The sequence below is a fragment of the Asterias amurensis genome, chromosome 14 (genome assembly GCF_032118995.1).
Source record: "Asterias amurensis chromosome 14, ASM3211899v1".
Lineage (NCBI taxonomy): Eukaryota > Metazoa > Echinodermata > Asteroidea > Forcipulatida > Asteriidae > Asterias > Asterias amurensis.
The window spans coordinates 3,032,396-3,052,049 of NC_092661.1; the positions used below are offsets into that span (position 1 = coordinate 3,032,396).

Sequence of the window (19,654 nt, forward strand, 5' to 3'; positions counted from 1 at the left end):
GGCCTTGTGATTTTTTTCGAGCGCAAAGTTCACAAGGCCTTATGATTTTTTTAAGAGCAAAAGGTTTACAAGGCTACAGCCTTGTGTTTTTTCAAGCGCAAAGTTCACAAGGCCTTATGATTTTTTAAGAGCAAATAATTTACAAGGCCTTATGATTTTTTTCAAGCGCAAAGTTCACAAGGCCTTGTGATTTTTTTCGAGCGGAAATTTCACCTTGTGATTTTTTTTCGAGAGAAAAGTATAGCCCTGTGAACTTTTCGCTCACATGTGCATCATTACCGTCGAGTAGACTGTATCCATTCTAGTATCATATATAAGACAAACAAAGCATGACAACCTCAAACTTTTGTAGTTTTTAAAGTATTTTATTTGCCAAATGCCACTTTTTATAATGGAACAAATTGATTATAATAACAAAATAAATCCAACGAAATTTTCTTATAGGGTGTCTTTGTTTAGCTTCCCTGGGTCGACCCTGGTCTGCCCCGATACATTTGAATAGCTTTGACGGGGCTCACCCGGGTCAGCCCCCAGTGCCCTGCTTCTGGAGTGAGTAACTTGGGGGTGACCTGAGGTGCATGCCGTCACCACGAGAGGGCGAGTGTGATCAATCGAATAGCTCTTGTCATGGGCTCAACCCGGGTGAGCACCGCGGGGTAGACCCATGGAAGCTAAACCTATTGACCTATTGAGCTCGGTTGACCTCGGTCATCTGTCCATTGACCTCAGTGACCTCTGAAGCTCCTGCCAGGGAAATGACACATGTTGTTCCAACCACTTAGAGACTGTCAACAGCTGTTTCTCCTTGAACCCTTGGCCAATCAGCTGCAGTGCTATGGGCATGCTCTGTGGTGACAAGAAGGCGGGGACTGATATCGCTGGAATGCCTGCAAAAGGAATAATTTTGATTAAAGTTTATCTTGTTTTGCTATCGTTTAAAGGCAGTGGACACTATTGGTAATTACTCAAAATAATTATCAGCATAAAACCTCACATGGTAACAAGTAATGGGGAGAGGTTGACAATATGAAACATTGTGAGTACCGGCTCCCTCTGAAGTGACGTAGTTTTCGAGACAGAAGTAATTTTCCACGAATTTTATTTTGAGACCACCAGTTTAGGATTTGAGGACTTGAAATCAAGCATCTCAAAGCACACAACTTCGTGTGACAAGGGTGTTTTTTATTCTATTAATATCTGGCAACTTCAACCACCAACTGCGCTCAAATTTCACAGGTTTATTTTATGCATATGTTTAGATACACCAAGTGAGAAGACTGGTCTTTGACAATTACCAATAGTGTCCAGTGTCTTTGAAGGCACCGGACACTATCAGTAATTACTCAAAATAATTGTTAGCATAAAGACCTACTTGGTAGCAAGTAACGGAGAGCTGTTGCGTATATAAAACATTGTGAGAAACAGCTCCCTCTGAAGTGACGTAGTTTTCGAGTAATTTTCCACTATTTTCCACAAGTTTTTACATCACAAATACGCAAAGATGATTCGCATCACTTGAAATGTGCTTAACATCCTGGGAAAATTCCATGTGAAAACAGCCATGTGGCATCAAAATTCGTATCGCATTCCCAGGAAGTATGAACTGTGCTTAAAGGGGACTCACCTGCTAAATTGGCCGACATGAACATTACGTCTTCTACTTCCTGTTGCTGCTGATTGTCCCGGGCTACAAAGTCTTTATACGTCCTAGCATCGTTGACTGAGGAAGGTGTTAGTAAGACGTCTACTCCACTACGAAACACTCTCTGGAAATCATTCGCAATCAGTTGTCAGACGAAGGAAGTACTTCTCATAAATGCTGTCCAGACAGAATAATAATAATATTAATATTTATAATAATACAAACTTAAGGCAGTGGACACTATTGGTAATTGTCAAAGACTAGCCTTCACAGTTGGTGTATCTCAACATATGCATGAAATAACAAACCTGTGAAAATTTGAGCTCAATCGGTCATCGAACTTGCGAGATAATAATAAAAGACAAAAACACCCTTGTTACACAAAATTGTGTGCGTTTAGATGGTTGATTTCGAGACTTCAAGTTCTAAACTTGAGGTCTCGAAATCAAATTCATGGAAAATTACTTCTTTCTCGAAATCTATGGCACTTCAGAGGAAGCCGTTTCTCACAGTGTTTTAAACCATCAACCTCTCCCCATTGCTCATAATAAAGAAAGGTTTTATGATAACAATTATTTTTAGTAATTACCAATAGTGTCCACTGCCTTTAAAAAGCGCACTTTCTAATAACCAATTACTCAAGCGCAACCGAAAAAATAATACAAATGCTCTTGGAAAATAACACTAATACAGGAACGCACAAATTATGTTTAGTAACAAGCCACAAAGGAAACTGATTGGGTAAACATTAAATAATTTTTGGTTGAACAAAGACAAAGTATTGACCACCTTGTGAATTCAAATTTTTTACTCCACAAAATGGCTGACTGTATTAGTTCGCAAAAAAACAAGAAAAAAAACCCAACATTTTCGAGGCACTATTTGTGCGGTATATTATATCCTACCTTGAAAACACCTTTCTAACCATATGCATTTTATAACAAACAGTTCCAAACGCTTTTTATTGACCTACTCAACCGAACCAATGCAACGTGTCCTTTTAAATTTGATCGTTTTAGAATGATTTTAAGTTGCATCCCCTTAAGGTGATCCCCTAGCTGCCGCTTCCCAGGTTGTATCGTAACTTGGGTGTGATCCCTGGCTACACGGCAGTTAACGGTTGTATGGCTTCTGACTGGCACCCCCGAACAAAGATATTGACAAAATAGGGACACCGCCAATATAGGGCTAAATAGCTCAGTTGGTAGAGCGCCGGCACGTTAATCCGGAGGTCGTTGGTTCGAATCCCACTCTAGTTAATTGTTTGTTCAACCCCAAAAATCATTTTAGAATTTCAATAAAATGTTCTCACTCTTGAAGCAGGAAGTAGTTCCCGGCAAGAATCCGCCCTCTGACGACATCGTTGAAACCTTGGTGTCTAGTCGCTGCATACAGTTACTCAGTTGAATCACTATGCTCATGTCTATGACCTACGGGGACAATATAAAGGGAAGGTACATTTGTAGATGTTTATAGGATTTAATAATAATAATAATAATAATGAACGGCACTTATATAGCGCTTCACACAACAGTCCCGAAGCGCTTTACAAAAATTAATGAGTAAACAGGTAAGTTTTCAGCAGATGTTTAAAAATGTTCTCGTTCGGAGCAGTTCTGATGTTGTGCGGTAAGTTGTTCCAGAGTGAGGGTGAAGAATATGAGAGCGAGCGGTGGCCATAAGACATCATGCGAGTGATGTATGGGACTAGTTGAGAGGTAGAGCTGGAACGGAGGGTACGATAAGGTACATTACATGAAGGAGTTCTTGAAGATAGTGAGGTGCGGATTGGTGGAGAGATTTGTATGTCAGAAGGAGAAGTTTGAATTCTATGCGTTTGGAGACGGGTAACCAATGAATTGAGCGAAATACTGGGGTGATATGTTGTTGAGGTGATTTGAGGCATTGCATGGTGAGGTATCTATATATATTTGGTTTGCAGAAAACCATGTGTGTATCTACTTGCCAGTTAGAGTTGTTCTTAGAGAACTGTCTTTCTTAATTCAACAACCATGGAGTTGATTGTTCGAATGATCGGGAGACTTCTCAGTTCTGAAAAGAACTGTCCTGCTTATTAACTATTACCTGGTCGGATGGTATAGAAAACTGGCGGGACTACAACTTTAGCTTACAGGATCGTACAACTGCACTACCACGGAGTCAGTTCTTGAATTGGTCACAACATTTCGACTAGCTTGCTCTAGTCATCGTCAGGAGACCATAGATGTGTGGAAACAACTCCCGACACTAATTGGCAAGAAAAACTTTCTTAGCTAGAAGTACAGCAGCTTTTGACCGTATAAAGCATGTTGTGAATCAATTCACCTTGAACAAACCCGAAACAGTTTCGCTTTTGTTATTGGTGGAGAACACGCCATGGTCATGTGGGCGTGTTTAAACGAGTGTTATAAACACGGCTAGAAGTGTTCAAACATAGGCGAGATTGCTTGGTGCTTGTTTAAGCACAATACAATAAATACACCAGCAATCAATGTACAACTACTTGAGTCAAATCATAAAATCGTGACAAGAACTGAAAAATTACAAAAAATGTTCAATAGATTTTCAAACATGTTTGAAGTGTATATGAATGGGAATAAAAGAGTGGTGACTTAGCCTGGAAAGTTCGTTTAAAACCTTGCGAGGCCCAATTTCATGGCTCTGCTTACCAAATTTGGCACACTCACCAATCTCCACTGACCTGCAAACACCCAATTTCTGTGCTAGCTGTGTAAGCGTAGAATGCCTAGTAACCAGGAAATACGCAAGCGCACAAGCCAAAATTCCCCGTGAGATACGCACGCCGTAAGCACAGAAGTCACTTGCAAACGCCGATTTTGTGCTTATGGTAAGCAGAGCCATGAAATTGGGCCCAGCTGTCGATTTCACAAAACTCTTTCTAACTTAAGACTAATCTTAGGACTTAGGACGAGTCCCAACCCTGCACTGTACCATGCGGACCTTAAGATTAATCCTAAGTTAAGACGAGTTACTCGTCCTAACTCGAGATAAGACGAGTCCCAACTCTTTGTGAAATCGACGGCAGGTCCTTTATCTTTATCGCACCACCATGATCCTGCCAGTTTCAAACATTCAAGAACTCGAACCACTCTTGTATTCCTTAATTAAAAACTTAACAAATGTTCACTCACCATACTCAATTCCATCATATCTGGCCATGTTGGATGCCACTTCGACAGGACCCATCACTGAATAGCAAGCTGTTGAATACTGAACATTAGGCACAGAGACTTCAGACACCTTCACACCAGCCTTCTCAAATAGATCCACACCCTTGGACCAAGCTTGGAGAACGCAGTCATCAAGACCGGGGAAATGAAACTCCTGGAAAAAATAATAATGACAATAATAATAGTAAAGCCAGAGTAGATGTCAAATTTGCATCGGGGATAACATAAATTATCACAAAAGCTCGAGTGGAATACAGAAACATACAGTGCTTTTGCGTCCCATATCCAACGAGGCCGAAGGCTTCATTGGATATGGGGCAAAGACGAAGTATTCAAATGGTGCATTCGTTACACTTCCCTGGGTCTACCCCACGATGCTCACTCGGGTGGGCCCCTGACAAGAGCTAAACAAACGATCACACTCGCCCTCTCATGGTGACGGCTTGCACCTCAGGTCACCCCCAAGTGACCCACTTCACAAGCAGGGCACTGGGGGCTGACCCGGGTGAGCCCCGTCAAAGCTATGCGAACGTACCGAGCAGACCGAGGTCGACCCAGGGAAGCTAAACGAACGCACCCAAAGAGTACATGTGTGCAAACCAAAGTTTTAGAGTACATGTATGCAAAATTTCAGCCTCTCAAAACACATGACCCAACTTTTAATCCTCTTATGTAATCAATGTTTAAACAGCCAATAAAGGATGATCTCAAATATACAGATACTACAGTTTTCTAACAGCTGCAGTCCATCCAGGAAACATAACAAATATTACGAGTCTCTTACCTCACATTAACCATGGTAAAAAAGGGTGTTTCTTCAGAACGCTACAAGCCAAATTTCTGAAAAACGTGGGGTCAAACAAGTCCGCGCGACAAAGGAATCGTAACGTCAGTGGCGGCTATTTTGTGTGGAAATGCCAAAGCTTGAGGGTCATTATAATTGATAAGCCGTTTTTGACGCTCAGCTGAAAACGTCGCTGTCCTGGTGCATTTTTGATTTGAGTTATTTAGTACTAAATGCAAATTTTGAGAGTAAAATGGTTATTTACCGGTATCTGCGATGTCTATTTGGCCATAAAAAGGTAATAGTTAACATATTGAGACCATCCTTTATTGGATCTTTAATTTGCACCAGGGATAAAAAATACCAATGTTTGCTCTAGCTGCACTGATTGCTAGCGGGCAATCTCGGTGGTCTAGTTAGTAAGACACTGCTCTAGGATTGCAAAGAATGTGGGTTAGAATCCCACCCGAGTAATAATGCCTGTGTGGGTTTTTTCACAGGACTTGGGCAAGTACAGAGTGCTAACACACATCAGTGTACATGGGTACAAATCAAAATTCATAAATACATCAGACAGTTTCGCTATTCCTATTGGTGGAGAGCGCGTCACGCGGGTGTGTATAAACCTTTGTTTGTGATCAGTAAAGAGTGTTGAAACATGGGCGTGACACGCGAGCTTGCACCTATGTTTATAAGACAGTTTCTTCATTCATATCGGTGGAGAGCATTGGCCGAGACAGTTATGCCACATCACGCAATACGCGCTACGCGCACAGCATTCCCTTATGAGGAGTTGTTTACCCAAGGGCCTTACCATTTCAAAGCTGGAAGGGTGTTGTGTTGAAAGAAATCATTGAACAATTCAAATTTTTGCATTTCTTTTACTTTTTGACCAAAAAGTTTTGATGTTTTTTGACCGAAAATGTATATGAATGGGAATCAATGTGTGATGAAGTGGTTTTCAACACGTGGTTTAAACCTGCCGGGCCTGGTTCTTGATAATTTACCTCGACTTTGTCTCGGTAAAATTATCAAGAACCAGGCCTCCTTGGGTTTAAACCACTAGTTGAAAACCTCTTCACCAATTGATTCCACTATTAATACTAACCCTCTTGCTAAGATTTTGTTAAATAGAGAGACAGCTCAGTTGGTGAACACAGTTTTCTAGGGCTGAAAGATTTCTCAAAAATTAAATTACCTTAGGGATGCCGATGTGTAGTCCGTCCAGTGATATTTCTTCATCAAGTTCAAACGGCTCAAATGTGTCGGTGACTGTTGTCGAGTCTAGGGGATCGTGGCCAGCAACAGCACCTGTTCAAACAGATTTAAAACAATAGAGTTGAATGATCATCATTTTCCATTAAAGGTGGGGTCATGTTTTTGTCATGGTTATTATAAAGAAAGACACATTGTGATTTGTGTTACAAAAATTACTCAACTCCTTAAATGGTAAAAGTACAAAAATATGTATTCCCTCATGTGATCGATTCCATACCTAATGCTGTAGCCACATCATCAACAGACTTGGCGAATATTCCAGGTACGTCCAGGGAATTGACTAGAGGGATGAGGCCATGCCTGGAGCAGAGTCCATACGTAGGTTTAAAACCAACGACTCCACTGTACGATGCTGGGTGGCAGACTGATCCCCCTGTATCAGAACCAAGAGCTCTGTGTGAAAGGAAAGAGAACGTTTTTATGATTTTGGAAAAGCTTTTTGTGCTTCCATCAGTCAAGGATATGGTAGAAAAATAGATGCCTTTTAGGAGCAAAAACTGTTATAGGAGAGAGGGCTTTGTAATCATAATTAGTATAAAAATCACTATGGCAATACTGACAACCATAGAGTTATATATAAGAACTAGAGGGCGCACTGGCCTATATACGCGCAAGCAGCCATTTTCTAAGTTGACAAAACTGGCATCCCACAGCGTGTGTTTGTGCGGCCCTTTTGTTAGTTGAACAAAACAGCATCGCGTAGCGTTCAATAAACACAAACTCAAACGTATGTTTCATATTCAATGTGGTCCCGTCGCCTTTGTGCAAGAAGCATCACCCGTGCACCCTCTAGTTCTTACATATAACTCTATGACTGACAACCCATCTTTAAGATGAACCTTAGTGCTTTGTGAAATCAAGCCCAACACACTTATTCTGAAAGAGTAGGGGTTAACCTCCGTGTTTCTGGTTCACATATCAAGCACCTATGTTTACAGGTTTCCTCAGGCTTGCATATCTGACTATGTCAGGTTATCCACTAAATGTTCCTGTACTCAAATATTGGTACCTCGTTCCTTTAATTAAAGTGCTCTGGTCTGCCGCTCTATTAACCTACCGCAACCACACTGTAAAATGCTATGCAAACGCAGCAGAATATAAGTCTAGGTCAAAACGCACTGTAGAATTACTCAAAGGCCAGTCACAGTAAATTTCCACGTGACAGCTGAAGGAAAAGTCCAATGGAAACATGGCTTTCATGTACTTTGAGTCTAATACTTTGCTAGAGCCTTCCGCATCAAGAAAACGACACCAAACACTGAAAGAAGAGAAAGCAGATGAAAAAGAGTACCCTACCTTTTCCGATATCCCAAGGTCTCGCCAGCGCCGTCTTGCTCAGCCTCTCCGCTAACCTCTTCTCATCCTCTTTCTTCTGTCTCCGTCTCGCTGACTCCGCCTCCTCCTTTATCCTCGCATCTTCCTCCTCCTCCTGATGGTCCTTATCGCCCTCCTCCTCAACTATCTCCCCCTTAGCTCTCTTACGCCGCTTCACTTTATCCAATCAGGCCTTCAGGGCCGCTTTGCATTTCGCTTTGAGCTGTTCACTCATGGTTCTCTGATCAAGTGTCTGAAAAAAGAATCGATCGCACAAACGATATACCAACTGTATTCTTGGAAAACATCTGTATCAATGTGCATTTGGAACTTTATAGCTTGATTTAAAAAAAAAAGAAGGCCAACTGGGTCAATTTCATAAAGGTTTAGGACTATTCCTAACTTAGGACTACATGTATAGTCCTAGAAGATATTACAAACTGACGAGTAACTCGTCCTAACTCGAGATAAGACAAGTCTCAACTCTTTGTGAAATCCACCCTTGGTCTTACGAACTTCATTAGAGCGTAGCTTGAGTTGTGGACATCCTATGACTAAAAATAAAACAGTTTTGAAAAGAGCAGAGTGTCCTCTTGAAATTAACTCAGAAATGGATACTTTCATCACCTTGTGATGGGTTTTCCCCTGATTGCACCACATGATCGCATCACATTTATTCCATGAGGGGAGGCTTGTGTAAAACTCTCTGAGAGTTGTAGTTGTGAAAAGAACTGGGGTGCGTTCCACTCGTGCAAACGTTGCCAACAGTTGCGCACGTTCGCAAACAATTTCAAGTGGAACAAGTTGTGTGCTGCCACCGTTGGCGAACGTTGGCAACTTTAGGCGAACATACTTCTGAGGTGTTGGCGAGTGGTTTTAAAATGGCCGACAAGCATACAGTATTATTTCTTTGTCACAAACAAAATAACATTGTATTTTCGGTGATTTATAATGAAGATTTAAAGTAACAAAGTTAATTAGTTGAAGAAATGATGTAGAAAGGAGGACTACATACAGCAAAAACTAAGTTAAAAAAAATACTAGGTACGGTGCGCGCCATCTTCATTTCAGGGCCCTGCCATATTGACATCGCGTAATGCGCACCAATCGTTCCAAAGATAAAAAACGTTTGTGCGAATAGTTGCGAGTCGTTTGCGCAAGTGTAACGCACCCCTGGTGGTTGACAAGTGTTGAGTTGATCACCATAGGTTCTTCTCAGATAGAAGAACCAACTCTTTACACAAAAAGAGATTTACACATGGTGCTACCGCAAAACTAACCTTGGTACTGGACACGATTGGTAATTGTCAAAGACCAGTCTTCTCACTTGATGTATCCCAATATATATGCATAAAATAACAAACCTGTAAACGTTTGGACTCAATTAGTCATCAAAGTTGCAAGAGAAGGGTCGTGGGTTCTGAGGTGTTGGTTGTGAGTTGTACTTTGGTATTTTGTTGCTGTAGGTTTTTGGTTGTCCAGGTGGGTTATGGGTTGTAATAAGGGTGTCGTGGCAAAGCGGATAAGAGCACCGAACTCAAGCTCTGATGCTTCTGTTCAGCAGAGTGTGGGTTCGAATCCCGGTCGTGACACTTGTGTCCCTGAGCAAGACACTTAACTAAAATTGCTTCTCTCCACCCAGGGGTAAATGGGTACCTGTGAGGGCAGAGATGGTTCTTGAGATTGGTTTAGCCGAGTAGTGCATATTGATGTTGCACAGGCTGCATACTCCACCAGGGAGCTGAGATGGTTTAAGGAGTGAACTACGCTTGCACGTAAGCGGGGAATCGTGATCGTAAGTGCAGAATTCGGTGGTAAGCAGAGCCATGAAATTGGGCCCACAGAAGGGTTGCAGAGAAAACATCTCCTCAACTGCTTTCCAATAGTGTTCCTCTGAAGTAACGTAGTTTTTAAGAAAGAGGTAATTTCCCACTCAAAAAAAAAAAGGCTTCAGCTGAAGTCTTTTGTTATGCATCTGAAAGCACACAAAGTTGTGCAACAAGGGTGTTTTTTCTTTCATTATTTTCTTGTAACTTCGATGACCAACTGAGCCCAAATTTTCACAGGTTTGTTATTGTGTGCAAATGTTGGGACACACCAAGTGAGAATGCTGGTCTTTAAAGGCAGTGAACATTATTGGTAAATACATAATTATTAGCATAAAACCAAGTGAGCAGACTGGTCTTTAATCAACACAAAAATCATTTTACCTTATTACCTCGTCTCTAGAATGACTCAACATCTCCATCTGACTCAGTCTGTCTCCCTCATCCTTTGAGAAGTCAAACTAGCCGACACCCATCTCTCTCACCTCTGAACAGAAACAAAACTGGCATTAAAGACTCTGGACACTTTTGGGATAATAATGACAGAAAACACCCTTGTCACACAAAGTCGGGTGCTTTCAGATGCTTGATTTTGAGACCTCAAAATCTAATTATGAGGTCTCAAAATCAAATTCATGGGAAAAATAATTCTTGAAAACTACGTTACTTCAGAGGAAGCCATTTCTCACAATGTTTTATACTATCAACAATTACCAATAGTGTCCACTGCCTTTAAAGGCAGTGGACACTATTGGTAATTACTCAAAATAATTATTGGCATAAAACCTTTCTTGGTGACGAGTAATGGGGAGAGGTTGATGGTATAAAACATTGTGAGAAACGGCTCCCTCTGAAGTGACATAGTTTTCGAGAAATAAGTAGTTTTCCAAGAATTTGATTTCGAGACCTCAGATTTAGAACTTGAGGCCTCGAAATCAACCATCTAAACGCACACAACTTCGTGTGACAAGGGGTATTTTTGTTCATTATTATCTCGCAACTTCAATAACCAATTGAGCTCAAATTTTCACAGGTTTGTGGTTTTATGCATGCATACATGTTGAGATGCAACAACTGTAAAGGCTAGTCTTTGATAATTGGGTGAAAATTCACTAAACTGCACTAATTAGCTAGAATGCCCTTTTAGCATTGTAGCACATAAACTAAACATCATGTCAAGATTTATACTAAAGCATCCACTTGAAGTACCCACCTAGAGGTACCTACAGTAGCAACAACTTTGTCATAGTTGCTTTGCAAGATTTTCAGAATGTTGGTAAAAGGCCGATTTGTGGATGGAAACTCGTTCAATAAAAAAACTATATTTTGGTTTCAGTTGCCAATTAAAGACATTAGTTAGCAAAGCCATCACTGCATGTTACATGATGGTAGAATGGAGAAATGCCTTGCTGGTAACAACAATGGCTTCAATGATTTATGTCTGGTAAAAGCACACCAGGGTCATTAGTGAGCCATTTCGGACATAACTATTTTCCGTCCAATTTTAAGGTATTTTCTTGATACTAGTTTCTATCAACTAGTAAAATAGGCTGATAGGAAACCAGAAAGTTTAACATTTTTCCCAAGGTTGTTTAGCCCAGCACTAAGTGCAATTGTTTTCATAATCTCAGATGCGCCGGTTTAAGTGTGACAAAGTGCTAAAAACAGCGATGCATATTTCCGTCCACAACTTTGTTATGTCCGAAAGAATACATTCTCTTTATAACATGTACCCCTAGTAAAGAAATCATTCAAGTTAATAGATGTAACAAGTGGTATTGACTTGTCAATTAATAAAAATCTTCACCTGAAACAGTTACCCCTAAACTCCACGAGGGAGATGGATTAAGAACTTTCCGTCCACATGAGTTATGTCCGAAATAGAAGTTATGTCCGAAACGTGTCCAATGGAAGACACTTCTTATTTTGTGTATTGAAGAATGATAATTAAAAACATATAGAACCATTAGTAGGTTTATAAACGTTTTACTCCAAAATATACTGAAAAACCCATTTCGGACATAACTGTTATGTCCAGAATTCACTTAATGCTTTTTTTTTTATGACTTAAACTTATTTTGTATGTGGGTGGGGCGAATATTTAATGTACTTCATCAATTCAACTAACTAAAAACATAAATTGGCATTTGTGAAATAAATAATACTATTGAGCGAAAACTACAAAATGATCATCACATTTGAAGTCTCTCTCCCAAAAGGCCCAAGCTTTTAATATGGGAAGTTAGGAATGATGATGTAAAGAACCTTTATTCTTGAGTCTCAAATAATGTGTAGCTAATTTATTTGCACCAATTATCCCAAAGTAATGCTGAAATTTGAAGTGTTTTGTTCAAAATGAACTTTTCCTTGTGTGGACATATTGCTGTTTCGGACATAACTAAAGACAGTGGACATACAAATGGTGGGCCATGGCTCTAGTCTACATGTAGGTAATGAAAAAGATAAATTGTTAAAACTTCCACAGGAGTGTCTGTCTGGGTGGGTTTGACTTACATTTCTGTAAGAGTACGCTCAAAACCTGTATTAGATGATGTACACAGTATACATAGACTACATGACAGTATACTACAACAAGCACTACTTCTGCACGCACATAGCACACGGTATACCACACTTCTGCTGCAGTGAATAGGTAAGTGATAATTGTGTTGTCTTAAAACAATCATAAGACCTGAATTTAAACTATTTTCCAGGGATTCCTTGCATGTTTTTGTAGGCTTAGGAAACAAAGAGCAGATGTAAATTTTGTTGCAAAAGGAACCAGGTAAGATCTGTATCTAGACTGTTTCTGTATCTGAGAGTGTGACTTAAATTGCTTACTAATTGTAATTAAAATTAAGGTCATATTGTTATTGTTTTCCTCTTAAACCAAAGTTTCTTTCGTTTTTTCAAACTCAGGTTGTCAAAAAAGGGTTACTTTGTTTGGCCAACTGGAGAGAACAAGGAGTGGAAGTCATCATGGGCATCCCTAAACATGTTGATCTCAATTCCAAACCCTTTAATAATGACTCAAAGGGGCGCACGCAAGTGGAGTGACGATGATGTGTCACAAATTTAACAAAAGCTGGCGTTATTGTAAAGCATGGGTATTTACCTGTCATCCAGATCAACCAAAATGAAAGACAACTGTGTCCAAGTTAAATTTGTTTGTATTTTATATAATGTTATTGACAGTTACTTGGTGTTAAAATGTCTTTTGAGTTTAAATTGGTTGTTTCAGTTCTCTTCAAACATGTCATCTACTTTTTACTTTAAAGGTGGTTTTGACATGGTTTCACTGAAAAGGCCTTTAACTTGCTACATTCCGTAACCTGTATATAGGTAAGGCAGCCTAATGTTATTTGGGGAATATCTTGTTAATAGACCATCTGCTGTCTTCCAGTAGTAGATTCGTATTGAACAAACTGCGATGCTACAATAAGAGTTATTCAAATAACTTCCCTGAGTACTCGCAAAAATGGACATTGGACATAGTTATGTCCGAAAAATGATTAATTTCAAAGTTATGTCTATAATATAATGATATGACTGAAAGAAAGAGATCCACATCATGATTTACAATTATTTATGTACCAAGCCATCAGGTAAATACAAAAAAAGGTGTCTCGTAGTGTCTTGTCCATGTAAAACTATGTAATTTCTACAAAGAGTTATGTCCGAAATGTCCACATTGTCCAAAGTTATGTCCGAAATTGTGCACCCAAAGAAATATGTATCTTTTAAACCAATTACACTCTAAACTTCAATGATTGTATGAATGATCAGTAGGTTAGTATGTGTAGACACAAGCATTGATATGAGACTAGGACAATTTGTTGTTCAGTTACCCTTCAAAATATGTGCGCTTGTCATGAAAAAACACTCTGAAATTCACGCAGATAGCCATAATTTTTTTCTAAAACAGCCATTTGGTACGTATTTCGGCAAAAAAGTTGCAGAGCATAGTTGTAACAAGGTGTTAAAAACGTATGCAGTTAACATTAAAGAGGTTTTTCAAAATGGTCTCATTGTTTTGTATATTTACTGCTCACTGTGTACAAGTTGTTGAGCTTAAAGTATTGTTTGTTAAATATTCGAAATAGTTGTAGCCCTGTCATCAAATTAATAAATTAGAACAATTGGACTATTTGACTGAGTTGGAATGATTATTCTGAATCTATTTTGAATTTTTGACCCAAGTTGAACGTAATTATGGCGGCTTAGTGAATTTTCACGCAATTACCAATAGTGTCCATAACCACCTGTAAGTGATCACTTTGCTGAACAAGTTCATAATGAAACAATGACTTTTAACCCAGTAGAGAGATTGACTGTTCTCAAGAAATGTACCTAGACTTATTTTTATCTATTGAGAAAATGTAGCTTTTGTTCACTGTCTCAAAAATTTATTGAGCTTACCTATGGTAATATTTTTCAGAATTTGGAGAAACATTTTGTTTAAAATTTTCTTGGGAAACCGAGGCAGTACAACAATATACAGCAAATCTTGCGTGTTCTTAAACTACATTCATGTTGGCACATGATCGCAACCCATTAAAGGATTTGGGTACCTTTTCAAAATGTCCATAGATTTACATTAAACTTACAGGGTTTGAAGATAATGACAGTGGAAAGCCTACCCCTTCAAATATTACTTACTGAGGTGCTGCAGTTTTTGAGAAATGAGTAAAACAATGGCAAAAAAATACGTTTGTAAATTAGTCAAATAATTTTCGTCTCATGAGACGAAAACTATTTTCATGACATTGTTTTACTCATTTCCCCAAAACACAGCACGTAACATTTTCAGGGAAGCTTTCTACATTCATTATCTTCAAACTGTGTAAGTTTAGTGTAAATCTGTGGACATTGTGTTCTTTGTCCTACAAAAGTTACATAGACCCTTTAAAGGAACACGTTGCCTTGGATCGGATGAGTTGGTCTATAAAATAAAAAGCGTTTTGTAACCATTTGTTATAAAATGCATATGGTTAGAAAGATGTTGTAAAAGTAGAATACAATGATCCACACATATTTGCCTCGAAATTGCATGGTTTTCCTTTAACTTTGCAAACTAATACGATCGGCCATTTATGGGAGTCAAAAATTTGACTCCCATAAATGGCCGACCGTGTTTGACGACGAGGTAAGAGGAAAACCACACAATTTTGAGTGATACTTGTGTGGATCATTATATTCTACTTTTAAAATATCTTGCCAACCATAACAAACTGGACCGATCCAAGGCAACGTGTTCCTTAAAACCACAAGAACGATCTACTTAGACTGAATCATTTTGCTTACGTAAGAAAGGAATCCTACATGAGTGAATACGGGCAGGTGCCCAATGGAGTGGTCCTTGTACAATTGGGATATTCCTACCGTTCCCAACCCTTGAGACTTACTCAAAATAATTATTAGCATAGATCCTTACTTGGTAAAGAGTGATGGGTAGAGGTTGACAGTATAAAACATTGTGAGAAACAGCTCCCTCTGAAGTTGAGTAGTTTTTGAGAAAGAAGCAATTTTTCACGAATTTGATTTCGAGACCTCAGAGTGATTAGTGATCATGAGACGCAAATTATTTTAGAATGTAAAAACGTTTTTTTCATGACATTGTTTTACTTATTTCTCAAAAACTATAGCACCTCAGTAAGTAGTATTTTAAGGGAAGCTTGCTACTGTCATTAGCTTCAAACAGTGTCAGTTTGATGTAAATCTGTGAACATTGTCTTTTATGTTTGATGCAAAAAGTACCCAAATCCTTTAAGGCCACATGCCAACAGATATTATTATCACTAAAGAGAAAATCTGGAAGTGATTCTTGCTTCATAGATGTCTCTTTGTCTTCCTTCTCCCTAAGTTATGTAAACGAAGACAGGTCAAGTTAAAGGAACATGTTGCCTTGGATAGGTCGAGTTGGTCTTTGAAAAGCGTTTATAACCATTTGTTATAAAATATGTATGGTTAGAAAGATGTTTTAAAATTAGAATACAATGATCCACACAAATTTGCCTCGACATTGCATGGTTTTCCTTTTACTTTGCGAAGTGACACCGTCGGCCATTTATTGGAGTAAAAAATTTGACTTCCATAAATGGCCGACTGTGTTTGTCGACGACAAACTGTTTGGGTTTTCCTCCAACATCTTAAACTGAAATTTCTTCATCATCTTCTCTTCACAGCTACCTTCAGGGTCACAGTGCTAGTCACTTTTTAAGGGTAACTTTTTTAGCGCCATGAGGATGGATTTGTGCGCTTTATAAGTTTTCATTATTACTATTACTACTTATTTCATTACCAGAATATAGAATAGTTGACCGAGTTCACTCTGTATGAGTGACTTCTTTGGAGTTGTATTTTTTTAGGCCTCCTAAACCAAAATGTTGCACAAATTGTGTGCTTTTACAAAATTGTTAGTTGAACTATGAATCAAATAGCGAGCGCGGAGACCAATCATTTATATCCGGTGATAATCTGGACTTACCTAAATGCCTGAGGATTAAGACGTTTATCAATGTTGATGAGCTCAGGAAGATCTTACTTCATACAGCGTCTGGATCGTCCTAAGGTGGCCACATAATCCATTCTGAGAAGAAGAGAAAAACAACGAAAGTACAGACTTTAAATGTAGATTCATAAATACTCTGGACAGTTTCCCCTACTCCTATTGGTGGAGAGTGCGTCACGTGCGTGGTGTTTAAATAAGGGAATAAAAGTGTAGCTACGAGTTCTTAAACGGCTATTTAAAACCGGCAGGGTCGTTGCCGTGTGATAAAGGCCCTCACCTTCGGCTCGGGCCTTTATCGCCTGCGATGACCCTGCAAAGTTTTTAACGGACGTTTAAGAACAAGTCAATACTCTTTTTTTCCCATTCATAAATGCCCTTTTGTTAAAAAACGTTAAACAAAATACAACTATAGACACTTTGACAATTGAAAATTCAAGGTTTGAAATATTTTGTTCAAAAACTTTGTGAAGAATCTGTTTGATGCGCGTGGGTTGTGAGTACGCGCGCGCTTATAAATAGGTTACGCGTGCGCTTACATATATTACGCGCTGTATAGCTATGAATTGCGTTCCGCGTGATAATCTTGCGCGCGCGCGCCCAACACGCGGAAGCCAGCCGATCTTAAACAGCTTCAGTTGTGTCTTTATCAACCGTTTAAACACTCCCACGTTTGCACTCTCCACCAATAGGAGTAGAGAAACTGTCTGGGGTATTTATGAATGGTTGATAATGACCAGTGTTATGACCGGCTGGCTTCCACGTGTCACAAAGTTTTTAAAACAAATATTTCCAACCTCGAATGTTCAACTGTCAAAGAAGAAGAAAAAACAAGGAAAGTATGACTTTAAAATCCACTGAACACCATGGTAATTACTCAAAGCAATTGTTAGCATAAAAACTTACTTAATAACTAGTAATGGAGAGCTGTTGATTTGATAGTATAAAACATTGCGAGAAACAGCTCCCTTTGAAGTAACATAGTTTTTGAGAAAGGGGCAACTTTTCACCCAAGTAATTAAAGACATTCAGGCCTGAAGCCTTTCTCAGGCTTCTAAAAGCACAGACATTTGGGCAACAAGGGTGTTTTTTCTTTAATTACTCTCTCGCTAATTCGATTGTTTTAAAAGTTTTCACAGATTTGTATTTGATTCATATGTTGGGATCAACCAAGTGAGAATACTTGTCTTTGACAATTTAATTACCCAATGTAGACAAATGTGCTGTCACCATCCACACTAATCACTAAACGTGGACGGATTTGACATTGGTCTTAAAAACATGGTTATAAATACTTACGTAGAGATATACCAAGTGAGGATAGCCGAAAGTACTAATGACTAATACTGCCTTTAAGTGGACAAAGCACCTAAACATTTTCTACAAAGCAAAAATAAGCAGCAAATGAGATGGGATTTTTAGCTCGATTTTCCCCTCGAATGATTTCCTCACCATTGGTCTAGAGGATTGACAGGGCCAGGTACATCTCATACTCCAGCCCCGCCCTTGCTGCCTCCTGTTTTCCCCCTCCCCCTCCCTGGATGACTTCCTTACCATTAGTCTGGAGGGTTGACAGGCCCAGGTACATCCGTGGGCCCCATCTCATACTCCAGCCCCGCCCTTGCTGCCTCCTGTTTTCCCCCTCCCCCTCCCTGGATGATTTCCTTACCATTGGTCTAGAGGGTTGACAGGGCCAGGTACATCCGTGGGCCCCATCTCATACTCCAGCCCCGCCCTTGCTGCCTCCTGTTTTCCCCCTCCCCCTCCCTGGATGATTTCCTTACCATTGGTCTAGAGGGTTGACAGGGCCAGGTACATCCGTGGGCCCCATCTCATACTTCGGCCACTCCCTTGCTGCCTCCTGTTTCCCCCACCCTGTAAGTTTAATGTAAATCTATGGACATTTTGAAAAGGTACCCAAATACTTTAAAGCCATTGGACCCTTTCAGTACAGAAAAAAAAAAAGTTCATAGATTTACAAATAACTTACAGGGTTTACAGAAGGTAGTGGTGAAAGACTTCTCTTGAAATATTATTCCATGAAATGCTTTACTTTTTGAGAAAAAAGTAAAACAATATCAATTCTCGATAGCGAGAATTACGGATTTATTTTAAACACATGTCATGGCACAGCGAAACGCGCGGATACAAGGGTGGGTTTTACCGTTATTTTCTCCCGACTCCGATGACCGATTGAGCCTAAATTTTCACAGGTTTGTTATTTGATACAGAAGTTGTGATACACGAAGTGCAGGCCTTGGGCAATACTGTTTACCGAAAGGGTCCAATGGCTTTAAAGGAAAACGTTGACCTTGGATCGGACGAGTTGGTCTTTGAAAAGCGTTTGAAACCATTTGTTATGAAATGCATATGATTAGAAAGATATTTTAAAAGTAGAATATAATGATCTAACACAAACATGCCTCGCAAGTGTTTTCCTTGTACGTCGTGGACTAAAACACGGTCAGCAACCTAATTAAGGGAGTCAAAAATTTGATTCCCATAAATGGCCAACCATGTTAGTCTACTTTTAAAATATCTTTCTAATCATATGCATTTAATAACAAACGGTTTCAAACGCTTTTCAAAGACCAACTCGCCCGATCCAAGGCAACGTGTTCCTTTAAAGATGGGCTCATACAAGTGTAGGTCTGCTTGGAATCAGTAGAGAAAGGTGATGGCTAAAAAAAAACAGTCACAGAGATTCTGTTTAAAGGCAGTGGACACTATTGGTAATTACTCAAAGCAATTATTAGCATAAAACCTTTCTAGGTGACGAGTAAATTCGGAGAGGTTGATGGTAAAAAACATTGTGAGAAACGGCTCCCTCTGAAGTAAAGTAGTTTTTGACTAAAGAAGTAATTTTCCACGAATTTGATTTCGAGACCTCAGATTTAGAACTTGAGGTCTCTAAATCAACCATCTAAACGCACACAACTTCGTGTGACAAGGGTATTTTTTTCTTTCATTATTATCTCGCAAGTTCGATGATCGATTGAGCTCAAATTTTCACAGGTTTGTTATTTTATGCATATGTTGAGATACACCAACTGTGAAGGCCAGTCTTTGACAATTACCAATAGTGTCCACTGCCCTTAACCCTTTAGGAAA

General features: G+C 39.4%; 1 protein-coding gene and 1 pseudogene across 1 annotated transcript in view; one reads left to right on the plus strand and one right to left on the minus strand.

The window, feature by feature from the left end:
* Positions 1 to 19,654, plus strand: part of LOC139946765 (bromodomain and WD repeat-containing protein 3-like) — a 221,162-nt gene that overhangs the window by 48,363 nt on the left and 153,145 nt on the right. The gene's annotated exons all lie outside the window — the stretch shown is intronic.
* Positions 450 to 18,215, minus strand: LOC139947299 (glutamyl-tRNA(Gln) amidotransferase subunit A, mitochondrial-like; annotated as a pseudogene).